Source organism: Mobula birostris, chromosome 5 (genome assembly GCF_030028105.1).
Source record: "Mobula birostris isolate sMobBir1 chromosome 5, sMobBir1.hap1, whole genome shotgun sequence".
NCBI classification, from domain to species: domain Eukaryota; kingdom Metazoa; phylum Chordata; class Chondrichthyes; order Myliobatiformes; family Myliobatidae; genus Mobula; species Mobula birostris.
Window position 1 is genome coordinate 14,754,525 of NC_092374.1, and position 16,515 is coordinate 14,771,039.

The following is a 16,515-nucleotide window of genomic DNA, read 5'->3' on the forward strand; positions in this document are numbered from 1 at the left end:
ATAGGAGAAGATAATGTCACAGCCACGAACTCTGCTGCAGGGTCTACGTGCCCCTGCAGGCAGACTGCACAGCAGGTTTGACAAGTGCACTTGTGAATATGCGCATTCCAACTAATTACTGCTTCATAATGGCTGGTTTTAACTCCCTTCTTTTTGATATAGTCTTGCTGGGACTTGAGCAAAGCATGGCAACATTACAGTCCCTGCTTTTTTAACTCTTTCTCTCCACCCCCCCCATCTCTGCACTTGGGCCAGGGCCATATTTGAATGCTCTAACAGATCAAGTGCTAAAATTCTTATGTGGATGCAGATGCTGCTGTCTGCCACCAATTATATTTACCTCAACATTTAGCAAGTAATTAGAGGGTGAAGTCTGGCCATTTTGGACTGGGATTAGAAGTTTCTTAATTCAAAGGGTTGTGAATCATTGGATTATTAGTTTGAGAGACGAATGTGGATAGTTAACTAGTGAGCCCAATTTAAAGGTAAGAGTGCAAACTTTGGAACTCTATCAAGTCAAATGTCAAACTTTAGTTTACGTCCAGGATCGGTTGTGATTTTACTGATTGGCAGTGCTAGCTTGATGACTCAAGTAGCCCTCTGTTTCTGCTCCTCTTCCTTATTGAGTTCTGCTAATCCCAAAACTGGATAACTGTGAAAAGTTCTGAGTGTCACACCTTTGGGAAGATAGATTTGTTTCAGAGCTAGTGTTTACCAAAACAATAAGTAGCTTCCGAGAGTTAAATTGCAGGTGATGTTACTTTCTTTAAGAAACAAATGTTAATTCGGAAACAGAAAATTTTGGAAAAAGTCTCTAAGGTTGGCAGCATCTGTGGAAAGAGAAGCAATTAACATTTCTGGTCTGGACCCCTTATCAAAATCCTAAGTTTTTTAAAAAAAAACTAAGAGGCCAATTGTTGATATTGCGCCCCAGCTTTCCAAGTGATATGCAATAAATACGATAAGGAGAACAAGCTGTTGCCCATGTAGCAGGCACCCTCTCACCATATATCTGACGAATTCAAAAGAACGGCAAAGACCAATACAGTTTGACACCAGTGACATCGCGTAAGAGTTGCTAGTTCATGATGAAATCAACGTAGAACTGCCTCAGGGACTCCAGCTCTAGATTTTTTCCTCGGGGTTCACTCCCAAAGCCTTCCCCATGAGTGGGTATAGCCCCACGGCAGTGCAGGATTGAAATCAGAGTTTTCCTTCTCCTAGATGAGATGCCAACCATGGCTGATGAGGCCTGACTTCCCGAAGCAATTGGTTTTAAGGCACCAATAATGCGCCGTTTCCCTTTCTCCTATCAGTAGAAATAGTTTCATTGTACTTAGTAGCTAAGCCATATGTGAAATCCAGGAGCTGGACTTACTTGTCAGAGGCCATTTAAGATGCACGCCACTGGGAGCATTTAGTAGATAGTGGGAGCTTATCCCCACTACCAATGACCCCCAACCCCTTAAGGAATCATTTAATAACTAACAGTTTATGATTTCACAACATTAACTGGAAATATTAATGAAGTTAAAGTAGAGAATCTAAAGAAAACTTTAAGGCAACAGTATAATATATTATGGAATTATAGAAATAGTTATAATTGAAATATTGGCAAAAGGTTTGGCACAATTAGTTATAGAGGATGAAAATGATATCATATCCATTAAATAGGGACCGTGGACAATTCTGATTTGATGGAGAATGGACATGAAAGCACAGAGGGACATCTGGAGAAATTTCTGAAACGCTCGTTCACTGCTGTCGTTACTGTGTGGTCGTGAATCTTTCGGAGGGTAGGCCTCAAAATCCCCATCCTTGTCTGCTTTTGGCGACCGAGAAGGAGGTCGAATCGTTCGGACAGAGATGGCGCTCAGTACTCGATGTCAGAGAGCTGATAAGAGCTCGAAGTCTTCGGATGACTCAGAGTCGGATTGTGGTCGGCATGGCAGGGAGAGTTTTTCTTCCTTCTCCCGTCTGCGTGAGGTGTGGGACATTTGAGAAACTTTGAACTTTACTGTGCTCACGGACTTCTTCATCAAGTTGTGGTATTGTTACACTGTTTGTAACTATATGTTATAATTATGTGGTTTTGTCAGTTTTTTCAGTCTTGGTCTGTCCTGTGTTTTGTGATATCACACCAGAGGAAATAATGTATCATTTCTTAATGCATGCACTACTAAATGACAATAAAAGAGGACTGCGTGTCCTCATAATCATAAATCAAATGACACTCCCCAGCTGCAAGTTCTCTATCTTCCTGTCCGCCAGTTTTGGTTCCATGACCCATTTAGGCAGATCATTCCATACCTAAATACAGCGAGGTAGTAAAAAGAAAACAGCATGCACAATATGCACTCAATGGACACTTTATTAGGTTCATCTGTACACCTGCTAGTTAATGCAGATATTTAATCAGCCAGTCGCGTGGCAGCAACTCAATGCATAAAAGCATGCAAACATGGGCAAGAGGTTCAGTTGTTGTTCAGGCCAAAAACAGAATGAGGAAAGAAATTTGTTCTAAGTGATCTTGACCATTGAATGATTGTTGGTTTGAGCATCTCAGAAACTGCTGATCTCCTGGGATTTTCACACACAATGGTTTCTAGAGCTTACAGAGAATAGTGCAAAAAAAAAACACAAAATAAAAAATATCCAGTGAGTGGCCGTTCTGTGGGCAAAAATGCCTTGTCAGAGGAGAGGTCAGAGGAGAATGACCAGACTGGTTCAAACTGACAGGAAGGCAACAGTAACTCAGATAACTACACGTTACAAAAGTAATGTGCAGAAAAGCATCTCTGAACATGCAACTTGTCGAACTTTGAAGTGGTGAGGCCACAGCAGCACAAGGTCACAAACATACACTGTAGCTGTTTCATTAGTTACAGGAGATACTTAATTATGTGGCCACTGAGTGTATGTGATGGCTACAGAGAAAGTGCAGTACAGGTGGATGAGTAAAGTGCAAAGACCATGGCAAAATAGATTGGGAGAAGAAGAGTTTGAGAGTTCAGTTTGTAGCGTGCAAGAGTCTGATAACAGTGGAGTAGAAACTGTTGTTCAGTCTAGTGTTACATGCTCTCACACTTTGTATCTTTTAGCCAACAGGAGTGAGGAAAACAGATAATGATCGGGCTGACGGGGGTCCTCGATTACATTGGCTGCTTTCATCAGGCTGCGGAAAGTTCAAAGATCAAAATTAATTTATTTTCGAAGTACATATATATTGCCATATACTACCCTGAGATTCATTCTCTTGCAGGCATTTACAGTAGAGCAAAGAAATACAGTAGAATCAATGAAAAACTAGACACAGAGTTAAAGAGGAAGTTGGTTTCTGTGATGGGTTGAAGGTCCTCCTGAATCGAAAGCATTAACTGCTTTTCCTTCTGCAGATGCTGCTTGAACTGCTGAGCATTTCCAGAAATCTCTGTTTCAATTTCAGATTGTTTTGATTTTCCTCATGATTTGCAGGAAAGTACTGAGTGCAAATTGGCAGCTGTGCATCCCTCTCGGCAGCTCTGAGTATATAGTCGAAGGTTTCTTTGGATGTACTTTAAGGGGTGGTATGTTTATCATGGGTTTGCCTCACCCATCCAATTTCTTTAAGAACAGCTTCTGCCCCTCTGCCATCAAATTTCTGAATGGACAATGAACCCATGTACACCACCTCTTTATTGTTCTTCTTTTCTTTACCCTCTCTTTGAACTACTTATTTAATATAACTTTTAATATATTGTGGCACTCCGGGGTCATGGTTGACAGCTTGCACCAGCATCCCAGGAGCTAGTGCTACTTATTGTTCTCGTTTTAATAAGCGTTTGTGGTATGTGTGTTCAGTAGAGTTATAATGGGATGTTCAAGTTCATTTATTTTAGCGTGGGTTATACAGTTGTTCACTTGTGGGTTTGTGGGTCACCCTGACTGTAACCGGGGTGTGTAATAATCACCTCCCCCATCTGTATGTCGGTCAGCTGGTTGTCTAGTGGCGTTGGCACTGGACTTCGCGGCGAATGGTCCTGAGTTCAAATCTGGCCGGGTCCCGACACTGGACAGCAGCAGTACGTGTGCGGAAGAAAGGCCGGACAATCTACTTCTGTATCTTGCCACGAAAACCCTATGGACAGCTACACTATCTATCGGGTCGCCATGAATCGATGACGAAACAACAACAACACCTGTATGTGACTGGGTTGGTTCTCACTGGGTGATGACGGTCTGTTTTTATTGTGCTTGTCGCAATAGAACTGGCAGTTGAGATAAACGAGCTCTTCTCGTCTGTCAACATGGACCGAATGCTTGCCACAATATTTTTCTTAGCAACACACACAAAATGCTAGAAGAACTCAGCAGGCCAGGCAGCATCTATGGAAAAAATTACAGTTGACATTATGGGCTGAGACAGGCTGAAACTTTTCCATAGATGCTGCCTGGCCTGCTGAGCTCCTCCAGCATTTTGTGTGTGTGGCTCAGATTTCCAGCATCTGCAGATTTACTCTTGTTTGTGATTTCAATATTTTTCTTATTGTGATTTATATTTTATTACTATTATATATTACAAAATACTGCTGCTGCAAAACAACAAATTTCATGACATATGCCAGTGATATTAAACCTGATCCTGATTCTGACTCTGATTTGGCCTGAGTATGTGCTTCTGTGTTTCATTTCTTCTAGCAGAGTGAGTATAGATTGGCAGTCTGCAGGGTTAATTGAGTTCATTCTCCTGTTAGGTGAGTCTGCCCTTGAAAAGAAGAGTAATACCAACACACATCTGATATAGAGCTCCACTAACGTAGGTAATTAAGGCAGCAAACAATGGTTTGTCTTATCATACTCTGCTAAGCTAAAGATAACGTGTTGGGTCGATCCAATGATTGAAGCTGAAATTAAGTAAAGCACAAAGCTGATTATTTGCAACCAATTTTGTTCATGCTTCAAGTCTTCAACAAGAGCAATTACCACAATAACTTTGGCTCACAGAGTGTCATCCAAGCAATAATGCATCCTCAAGTGATGAGTTGCCAAATGAGCAAGGATTCTGCAGAGGGAGCTGCCAATTCTTCAAAATCCCTTCTTCCGACGAGCACCAAAATCTTTGAAAGGAATATGGGAGAATCATCAACACATGAGATTCTGCAGATGCTGGGAATCATGAGCATTGTCATCATCATGTGTTGGGTCTTATGACATGGGCGGTCATAGTCTTTCATCTGTCTTTTCTGTGGGGAAGACACCCTTCACACTGTTTTTATTCTTCTCTCTATGCATGACCATAATTGTTTTTGGCAAATTTTTATACAGAAGTGGTTTGCCATTGCCTTCTTCCGGGCAGTGTCTTTACAAGATGGGTGACCCCAGTCATTATAAATACTCTAAAGAGATTGTCTACCTGGTGTCAGTGGTCGTACAGCCAGGGCTTGTGATATGCACCAGCTGCTCATATGACCATCCACCACCTTCTTCCATGGCTTCACAAGACTCTGATCGAGGGCTAAGCCGGTGCTGCACCTTGCCCAAGAGTGACCTGCAGGTGTGGAGGGAAGGAGCGCCTTACACCTCCTTTGGTAGAGAAGTATCTCCATCTCACCACCCGGAGCAACACACACCAAATGCTGAAAAAGCTCAGCAAGTCAGAGCTCAGCATTTCTGGAGGGGAAAAAAACAGTCTCAGCCAAAACCATTGACTATTTATTCCTGTCTATAGATACTGCCTGATTTGCTGAGTTCCTCCAGTATAATTGTGTGTGTTAGATAGATAGATATACTTTATTAATCCCGGGGGAAATTTGGTTTTGTTACAGCCGCACCAGCCAAGAATAGAGCGTAAATATAGCAATACAAAAACCACAAACAATCAAACAACAAAATGCAAACTATGCCAGATGGAAAATAAGGCCAGGACCAGTCTATTGGCTCAGGATGTCTGACCCTCCATGGGAGGAGCTGCATGTTCGATGGCCACAGGCAGGAACGACCTCCCGTGCCGCCCAGTGTTGTATGTTTGTAAGTGTTGATGGGAGAATTACAGCTTGGTCAGTGTGACGTTGTGGGCATCACTGAGTTGTGGCTGAAAAAAGGTCATAGTTGGGCGCTTAACATCAAAGGATATACTTTGCATTGAAAGAAAAGGCAGGAAGGCATAGGTGGTGGTGTGGCTCTGTTGGTAAGAAATTTGGGGGGCAAGAGTACAGACATGGATTGAAAATTGGCTGGCTGACAGAAAACAAAGAGTAGCGATTAACGGGTCCCTTTCAGAATGGCAGGCGGTGACCAGTGGGGTACCGCAGGGTTCAGTGCTGGGACCGCAGCTGTTTACAATATATATTAATGATTTAGATGAGGAAATTAAAAGTAACTTTAGCAAATTTGCTGATGACACAAAGCTGGGTGGCAGTGTGAAATGTGAGGAGGATGTTATGAGAATGCACGGTGACTTGGACAGGCTGGGTGAGTGGCCAGATGCATGGCAGATGCAGTTTAATGTGGGTAAATGTGAGGTTATCCACTTTGGTCGTAAGAACCGGAAGGCAGATTATTATCTAAATGGAGTCAAGTTAGGAAAAGGGGAAGTACAACGAAATCTTGGTGTTCTTGTACATCAGTCACTGAAAGCAAGCATGCAAGTACAGCAGGCTGTGAAGAAAGCTAATGGCTTGCTGGCCTTCATAACAAGGAGAATTGAGTATAAGAGCAAAGAGGTCCTTCTGCAGCTGTACAGGGCCCTGGTGAGGCCATACCTGGAGTACTGTGTGCAGTTTTGGTCTCCAAATTTGAGGAAGAATATTCTTGCTATTGAGGGAGTGCAGCGTAGGTTCACAAGGTTAATTCCCGGGATGGTGAGACTGTCATATGTTGAAAGATTGGAGGGACTGGGCTTGTACACTCTGGAATTTAGAAGGCTGAGAGGGGATCTTATTGAAACATATAAGATTATTAAGGGGTTGGACACGCTGGAGGCAGGAAGCATGTCCCTGCTAATGGGTGAGTCCAGAACCAGAGGCCACGGTTTAAGAATAAGGGGTAGGCCATTTAGAATGGAATTGAGGAAAAACTTTTTCACCCAGAGAGTGGTGGATATGTGGAATGCTCTGCCTCAGAAGGCTGTGGAGGCCAAGTCTCTGGATGCTTTCAAGAAAGAGATGGATAGAGCTCTTAAAGATAGCAGAATCAAAGGTTATGGGGATAAGGCAGGAACTGGATACTGATTGTGGATGATCAGTCATGATCACAGTGAATGGCGGTGCTGGCTCGAAGGGCCGAATGGCCTACTCCTGCACCTATTGTCTATTGTCTATAAATTACATCTTTCAAAAGAGGGGACACAGGGTCAGAGAATGTTGAATATTTGTGGGTGGAGTTAAGAACCTGCAAGGGTAAAAAAAATCATTATGGGAATCATATATAGATCTCCAGATAGTAACCAAGATGTGGGGTTGAGGTTGCAAAGGGATCTGGAAAGGCATGTATTAAGAGTAATGACACAATTGTAATGGCGAACATCAATATGCAAGGCAATTGGGAAAATCAGGTTGGTGTCGGTTCACAAGAGAGAGAATTTGTTGAATACCTACGAGATGGCTTTTTAGATGGCAGCGATGATGGCAGAGCAGAGATGGCTGAAGTTTCTGGGAATATATCACAGAGCTCGTGATAGACATGACCCACAGAGGAAAATATTCTCAGATGGTGGGGCTCGGCAACCGTGGCTGACAATGGACTGCATAAAGTCCAAGGAAAGGGCATATCAGATAGCCCTTTAAAAGTAAATGGGAAGTTAAATGATTGGGATCTTTTAAAATCCAACAAAAGTCAACTAAAAAATTAAATATGAGGGCAAAGTAGCTAATAACATAAAGCACGATACTAATTTTTTTCATTTATATAGAATAAAAGGCAGGTGAGAGTTGATATTGGACCATTGAAAAATGATGCCTGTGAGGTAGTAATGGCGGACAAAGAATTGAAAGAAGATTTTAATAAGTACTTTGCATCAGTCTTCACTGTGGAAGACATTAGCAGTGTGCCAGTGATCCGTGAGTGTCAGGAAGCAGGAGTGAGTGTCATTGCTAAAGGGAAAAAATGTGAAGCACACTCAAAGGTCTGTGGCTTAGTTACCTGGACCAGGTAGACTATATCCCAGAGTGCTGAAGAGATAACAGATGCATTAGTTATGATTTTTCAAGAATCACTTAATTCTGGTGTGTCCCAGTGGACTAGATTACAAATGTCGCTCCACTCTTTAAGAAGGGAGGAAGTAAAAGAAAGTAAATTGTAGGCCAGTTAGGCTAACTTCTGTGGTTAGGAAAGTGTTGGAGTCTATTATTAAGGATGAGGTTTTGGGGTACTTGGAAACTAATGATAAAATAAGTCAAAGTCAGCATCGTTTCTGTGAAGGGAAATTTTGCCTGACAAATCTGTTAGAGTTCTTTGAGGAACTAACAAGCAGGGTGGACAAATAAAAGCCAGTGAATGTCATTTACTTGGATTTTCAGAAGGCATTTGATAAGGTGCCACACATGCGACTCCTTATCAAGATAAATTCCTATGGCATTACAGAAAAATATTGGCATGGGTAGAGGAATGGTTGACAAAAAGGGGAATAAAAGGAGCCTTTTCTGGTTGGCTGCCAGTGACTAGTGGTGTTCTCAGGGGTCAGTATTGAGACTGCTACTTTTCACATTGTTTGTCAGTGATTTGGATAATGGAATTGATGGGTTTGTGGATGATACAGAGATAGGTGGAGGGTAGGTAGTGCTGTGGAAGCAATGCGATTGTATTAGGAATTAGACAAATTGGAAGTATGGGCAAAAAAATGGCTGATGGAATACAGTGTTGGGAAATGTACGATAATGCATTTGGTAAAAGGAGCAATTGTGCAGACTATTACTTAAATAAGGAGAGGTTTCAAACATCAGAGGTGCAAAGGGACTTCAGAGTCCTCGTGTAAGACTCCCAGAAGGTTAATTCACAGGTTGAGTCTGCGGTAAAGAAGGCAAATGCAATGTTAGCATTTATTTCAAGGGGAATAGAATATAAAAGCAAGGAGATAATGCCAAGGCTTTGTAAGACACTACTCAGGCCACACTTGGAATATTGTCAACAGTTTTGGACCCCATATCTCTGAAAGGATGTATTGTCATTTGAGAGAGTCCAGAGGAGGTTCACAAAGATGATTCTGGGAATGAAGGGGTTAACCTATGAGGACCATTTGGCAGCTTTGGGCCTGTACTCACTGGAATTTAGAAGAATGTGGGGAGATCTCATTGAAACTTACTGAATGTTGAAAGGACTAGATTGGGTGGATGTGAAGAGGGTGTTCAGAACTAGAGCACACATCCTCAAAAATGATGGGTGACCCTTTAGAACTGAGTTAAGAAGGAACTGGTGGGGTCAAGTCCATGGGTATATTTAGGGCAGAACTTGATAGTTTCCTGATTAGTCAGGGCATCAAAGGATATGGCAGGAAGGCAAGTGTATGGGGATGGGTGGGATCTAGGATCAGCCATCTGACAGAGCAGATTCACTGGGCTGGATGGCCTAATTCTGCTCCAATGTCTATGTTCTCATGGTCTAATCATGTAAGGTTCTGCTTACCTGTGGACAAGAGTGTTGTCTCTCTGTATTAGATACGAAGTTATAACAATGTTGCTCGAACTTAGAGGACTTGGACTTGTACTTGGTTCAGTTGACTTCTTACTATACTATTCTATTTTCTGTATCCTGTAGAAGGCCATTCAGCCCATTTAACCCATGCTCACTCACTTATAAATCCTACTGCCTTCAAACTAATCTTCCCATGATTTCGTCCATTCTATCACCAACTGTCGATCTATGTAGTCGTTTTGTCTGCAGGGAAGGTAAGTAGCAATGTTCCAGGTTCATAGACACATATTCCTAGGGTACCAATGCCATGAAAATGAGCTGTTTGCAGAAGCAGCAGCACAGTACGTTACAAGCATAACAATGATAAATTGAGGCCCTCCATTGGTTGAGGTAAAGCATGGATACTGAGTGCTAGCTTTCTACGCGATACACAAGCCAGGGCAGCACAAAATGGAGAGCAAGCTGTTGCCAATGCAGCAGGCCCCCACTCTCCACGCAGTTGATGAATCTAAGGGAACAGCAGCGACCTATACAGTTTGGCACCATTGGTGTTGCAAGAGTTGCCAGTCAGAATTGAACTCAACATAGGACTACTTTAGGGACTTCAGCTCTGGATTTTTCTTCGGGGTTTACTCCCAAAGCCTTCCCCAGGAGTGGGAATAGCTGCAAGGCAGCGGAGGTTTGAGATCAGTTTTTCTTCTTAGGTGAGCTGCCAACCACAGCTGACAAGCCACTTTTGCCCAAAGTGACTGGTTTTAAAGCACCAGTAACCCGCCTTTGCCCCTTCTCCTGTCAGTGGAAACGGTTCTGCCAAGCTTAGTGGCTAAGCCTCACGTGAAGGCCAGGAACTGGACTTTGTTGTCAGAGGTTATTCAAGACGCACGCCATTGGGAGCAATTAATACTTAGTTGGAGCTTATCCCCACTACTGCCACAAGCTATGACAACCTTACGGAAGCCAATGACAAATTACATAAAATAAAATTAACAATTTTTAGTTCATTTCAATGACACAATAAACAAAAAATAACATTGTTATATTAGTGAAAGTTGAGGGAAATATACTGTGAGGTAGAATTAAGGTTATTTGGGTCAGTTCAAGAACTTGACGGCAGTGGGGAAGAAGCTGTTGTTGAACCTTGAGAAGTGAGCCTTCAGTCTCCTACGCATCCTGCCTAATGGGGGCATTGAGAAGAAGGTGTAGCCCCCGGTAAGCCTCAGGCTTGCTCAGCTCGCTTTCGTCTAGGGGGAGCAGCCAAACTGGGTAATCAAGTTTGTGTGGATGCTGTGTGATGTACCCCAACCCTGCCAAATAACAGACAGTACACCATATGCGATTAAATGATTACACTTTATAGATCTGACTGGAACTATGTAATTAATAGAGATACAATATAAAAGGAAAGTAAAAGGCGCCACACTTATCAAAGTTCAACCACTTTGTGCAAAACCGTTGGAGCTCAATTAACGGAGTCTTCTTTCCACTATTCGATCCCCTCCAACCTTCTCAACCCGCCGCCTGGGACCAACCACAGTGGTCAACCAGAGCACGTCCAGCACGTCCTTCTTCTCCGAGTCTCCTCCTGAAAAACCCTAGGCCTCGGACTCTCTCTTGGGTCCGATCCTCGCCCATCTTACAGCATTGCGTCTCCTCTCTCTGTCCCCATCACGCCTTCTGCCCAAAGCCCACGAAAACAATAGCTTACAGACACACAAAAAAGAATAACATCTATCCCAAGTGGTTAGCAAATGAATACAATTCTCGTTATCAGTAATTATAACCCAAACAAGTTGCTACCGTTAACTCAGCAGTTAACATTACAGAAAAGCCATTTTATTATAATATAGCAAAAGAGCCATTTTATTAGCTTTAGCAGTAACATAAAAAAAGAAATCCCTTACAAGGGCATGGCCTGAATGGTGAGAAGCCCTTCCTGATGAGACATTAACTCTTATAGATGTCCTCAGTGACAAAGGGAGCTCTAACAAAGGAAAGACAGAGAAATAAAACGCTGGAACTGTCCCAACATATTCTGGAGCAGCAACATAGCGCAGATGCTAGAAGGATGCAATAAAACAGAATACTGGAAACACTCAACAGGTTAATCAGCATCAATGGGGGAGAGAGAAATGGACAATTTCTCTAATTTTTCTTCAAGTTTCAATTTGAAAAGCAGAATACTGTCAATGCTGGAAACAGGAAATAAAAACAGAGAAAAAATCTTCCACTCGGGGCAATTTATGGTGGGCTATTAACTTCCCACCCGCCACACCTTTGGGATGTGGGAGGAAACTGGAGAATCTGGAGCAAGTCCACACAGTCACATGGAGAATGCAAACTCCACACAGACAGCATTGGAGGTGAGGATTGAATTTGGCTTGGCAGACCAGTGAGGTAACTGCTCTACCAGGTGACCTACTGTATCTCCAATGGGTCTTTATGGGACCTTCCTATGCTTGAGCTATAGGGAGACCCTGTTTTCCTGCAGTCCAACTGTACCTTCACTTCAAAAGCATTCCATTGACTGCAAAGCCCTCCCTGCCTCAGGAAATCAAGCAGCAACACCTCATAGTCTGTCCGGGTAGCCTTCAACCTGAACATCAATTTCTTTAACTGTGGTAATTTCTCCCCCTCTCACTTCACTCATTAATCCATTTCCCACTCTGGCTCTTCTCTCACCCCTTCTCTTCTCCTTACCTGCCTATCACTCCCTCTGATGCCCTTCCTCCTCCCTTTTCTCCCATGGTCCACTCTCCTCTCCTATCAGATTTCTTCTTCTTCAGCTTGTTACATTTTCCACCTGTCACCTCCCAGCTTCTCACTTCATCCTTTCTCCCCCAGCGACCCACCTTCCTTCTCACCTGGTCTTGCCTATCACCTGCCTACTTGTACACTTTCAGCTCTCCCCACCTTCCTATTCTGGCTTCTTTCCCCTTCCTTTTCAGTCTTGATTAAGGGTCTCAATCCAAAATGTTGCTGTTTATTCTTCTTCGTAGATGTTGCCTGAACTGCTGAGTTTCTCCAGGATTTTGTGTGCGTATTGCTCTGGATTTCCAGCCTCTGCAGAATCTCTTGTGTTTGTAAGTATAATCAAAGGTGGGAGGAGAAGATGGCAGCGCGCCGTGCGTGTGCAGCTCTCCGGTGAAAAATGATGTCGTATCTGTTAAATAGGGGCCGTGGACAATTCTGATTTGTTGGAGAATGGACGTGAAATCACAGAGGAACATCTGAAGAAATTTCTGAAACGCCCGCCCACTGCTGTTGTTACTGTGTGGTCGGGAATCTTTTGGAGGGTAGGCCTCAAAATCCCCGGCCTTGCCTGCTTTTGGCGACCGAGAAGGAGGTCGAGTCGCTTGGACAAAGATGGCACTCAGTACTCGGAGTCGGAGAGCTGATCAGAGCTCGAAGTTTTCGGATGACTCAGAGTCGGATTGTGGTCGGCATGGCAGGGAGAGTTTTTCTTCCCTCTCCTGACTGCGTGAGATGTGGGACATTTGAGAGACTTTGAACTTTACTGTGCTCACGGACTTTCTTCATCAAGTTATGGTATTGTGCACTGTTGTAACTATGTATAATTATGTGGTTTTTTCAGTTTTATCAGTCTTGGTTTGTCCTGTGTTTTTGTGATATCACACCGGAGGAAATAATGTATCATTTCTTAATGCATGTATTACTAAATGACAATAAAAGGGGACTAAGTGTCTTCATAATCTAAAAAGGTGCCTCCCACCCAGTCATTCACTCGAGTCACCCCTTCCATTGGTCAGAAGATCCAGAGTACAAACTACATGCTCAAGATTAGGTTCAATCCAGCTATTATACCTGTTGAAGGGATCTTTTGCTCAAAATTCAAAATAAATCTATTAGCAAAGTACACTATGTCACTATATACAACCTGAGATGCGTCTTCTTGCAGGCATACTCAGTAAATCTAAGCAACACACTGGAATCAATAAAAGCTCACAAACAACAGGACCAATAACCAGTGTGCAAAAGACAACAATCTGCAAATACAAAACAAAAATGATAATAATAATAAAAAGTAAGAAGTAAATATCAAGAACATGCGATGAAGAGTCCTTGAAAGTGTGTCCATAGGTTATGGGAAAAGTTCAGCATTGAGGTGAGTGAAGTTATCCCCTCTGGTTCAGGAGCCTGATGGTTGAGAGGAAATAACCGTTTCTGAACCTGGTGGTGTGAGTCCTGAGGCTCCTTTACCTTCTCCCGGATGGCAGCAGTGAAAAGACAGCATGTCCTGGATTGTGGGAATCCTTGATGATGGATGCTGCTTTCCTGTGACAGCACTCCATGTGGATGTGTACAGTGATGAGAAGGGATTAGCCAGTGATGGACTGGGGCATATCCACTACATTTTGTGCGTTTTTCTGTTCAAGGGCACTGGTGTTTCCATACCAGGCTATGATGCAACCAGTCAATATGCTCTCCACCACATATTTATTGAAATTTGTCAAGGTTTTAGATGACATGCCGAATCTTCGCAAACTTCAAAGGAAGTAGAGGCATTGCTGTGCTTTCCTCATAATGATATTTATGTGCTGGACCTTGGACAGATCCTATGAAATGATAACAGTGAGGAATTTAATGTTGCTGACCCTCTCCAACTCTGATCCCCTGATGAGGAGTGGATTATGGGCCTCCAGTTCCCTCCTCCTGAAGTCAATAATCAGCTCCTTTGTCTTGCTGACGTTGAGTGAGGAGATGTTGCTGTGGCACTACTCAGGATGATTTTCAGTCTCCCTCCTATACACTGATTTGTCACCACCATTGATTTGAAGAATGACAATGTTGTAGTCAGCAAACTTAAATATGGAATTGGAGCTCAGCTTAGCCTCCCAGCCATAAGTACAAAGCGAGTAGAGCAGGGAGCTAAGCACACTGCCTTGTGATGTATCTGTGCTGATGGAGATTATGGAGTAGATGTTTTTGCCAATACAAACAGACCAGGGTCTGAAAGTGAGAAAATCAAGGATCCAGTTGCACAAAGACTGAGGCAAAGACTTGAAGCTTATTGATTAATCTTGAGAATATGCCAAACTAAAGTCAATAAAGAGCATCCTGATATATGCATCTTTGCTGTCCAGATGTTCCCATGTTGATTGAAGAGCCAATGAAATGGCATCTGCTGTGGACTTGTTGTGACAGTAGGTAAATTGGAACAGATCCAAGTCATTTCTCTGGTAGGCATTGATATGTTTCATCACCAACCACTTCATCACAGTGGATGTAAATGCTACTGGACCATACTCACTGAGGCAGGTTACCATGTTCTTCTTAGGCACTGATATAATTGAAGCCTGCTTGAAGCTGGTGGGCACCTCAGATTGCCAAGCAAGAGGTTAAAGGTATAAGTGAACAATCCAGAACACTTTATTGATGTGTGATGAAGATGAAATCCATTAGTACATGGATGGGAGAGGTATGGAGGGCTATGGTCGAGATGCAGGTCAATGCAACTAGGGAGAATAATAATTCAGCATAGACTAGATAGGCTGAAGGGTCTTTTTCTGTGCTGCAGTGCTCTATCATTTTTTGACTCGACTGTATCTGGGTGGTTGTCCATCATGTCCGACAATGACAGGAAACCTGTGTGGGAGAGTTTTTAAAATGGAGAAGTCCTTGCACTGGGGCAGTTCCACTCTCTCGACCTTAGAAGTCTGGGTCCAGACGTATGAACAAGCATCAGAAACTGGGGTCTTTTTTGGTTGCGGTGGATGACCATGTCATCTTCTGTGCCTTTATATCTACTACTTCTGGTGTGAATATAGATTCGGCATCAAGTATGTAAAAAAAAATGGAAAGCAAATTAAGATTTAAATTCCCTGAAAACCTGAAATATGAAGTTTTTCAGGGCTGTGATGAGTTTTGAAGGTAATTGGAATGCACATAATTGATGGAGAGATCACCACTAGCATTAATTATAAATGATAATTTTGTGATTGCAGAAAGCCAGCAACCACTTTTCGGGAGTTCAGTTTGGTCTAATACCCTCTGATTCATAATAAGAAATTGGAGTGGAAAAGGCTTTTCAACCAACAGGCCTTCTCTGCCATTGAATAAAAGGTGTCGAGGCACACAGCATGGGAATAGGGCCTTTAGTCTATCATGCCTATGCCAGCCATCCAGGAAGTTGATCTATAATATCAGTTATCAGCACCTGGTTAGATGTTGTGCGAGCACCTGCCTCCACCACCCACTCAGCCAGGGTGATCCAAATTCCGACCATTCTCTGGACACAAAGGAGGCATGAAATTCAGACGCCCCCAGGGTAGGGAAATCTGTAAGACCAGAATTCAAGGATTAGTGCTTGGGATCCTCAGCCAGTGTCCTCATTTATTGCATCGGCGAGTCCTCGGGTAAGAACGAAAGCCGATTGGAAGTCCAGAATTCTGTGGAAGCCTGGGTCTGTGATTCCGTGTGAATTCTCTGGAAAGTCAATGCCAATGTCTGCAAAGCCATGAATCCGCTAGAGACCAAGAACCGTCTATCCTCGGTTGGAGAACTTTGTATGTGTGTGGCTACGTAGGGAGGAACGGGGCATGTTTTGCTGTTGTAATGTTATTGCGTTATGTGTTCTGTGTTGTCCTGCCGAGCATTGTGGACGTGCTTCATTGGCACCAGGATGTGTGGCGACGCTGGCGGGCTGCCTCCATCACATCGTCAGATTGTGTTGGTTGCTAATGCAAATGATGCATTTCACTCAACACACACAAAATGCTGGAGGAACTCAGCAGACTAGGCAGCATCCTGGCAAATGGTCTCAGCCCGAAACGTCGACTGCGCTCTTTTCCATAGATGCTACCTGGCCTGCTGATTTCCTCCAGCATTTTGTGTGTGTTGCTCGGATTTCCAGCACCTGCAGATTTTCTCTTCTTTGTGATTCAATGCCTT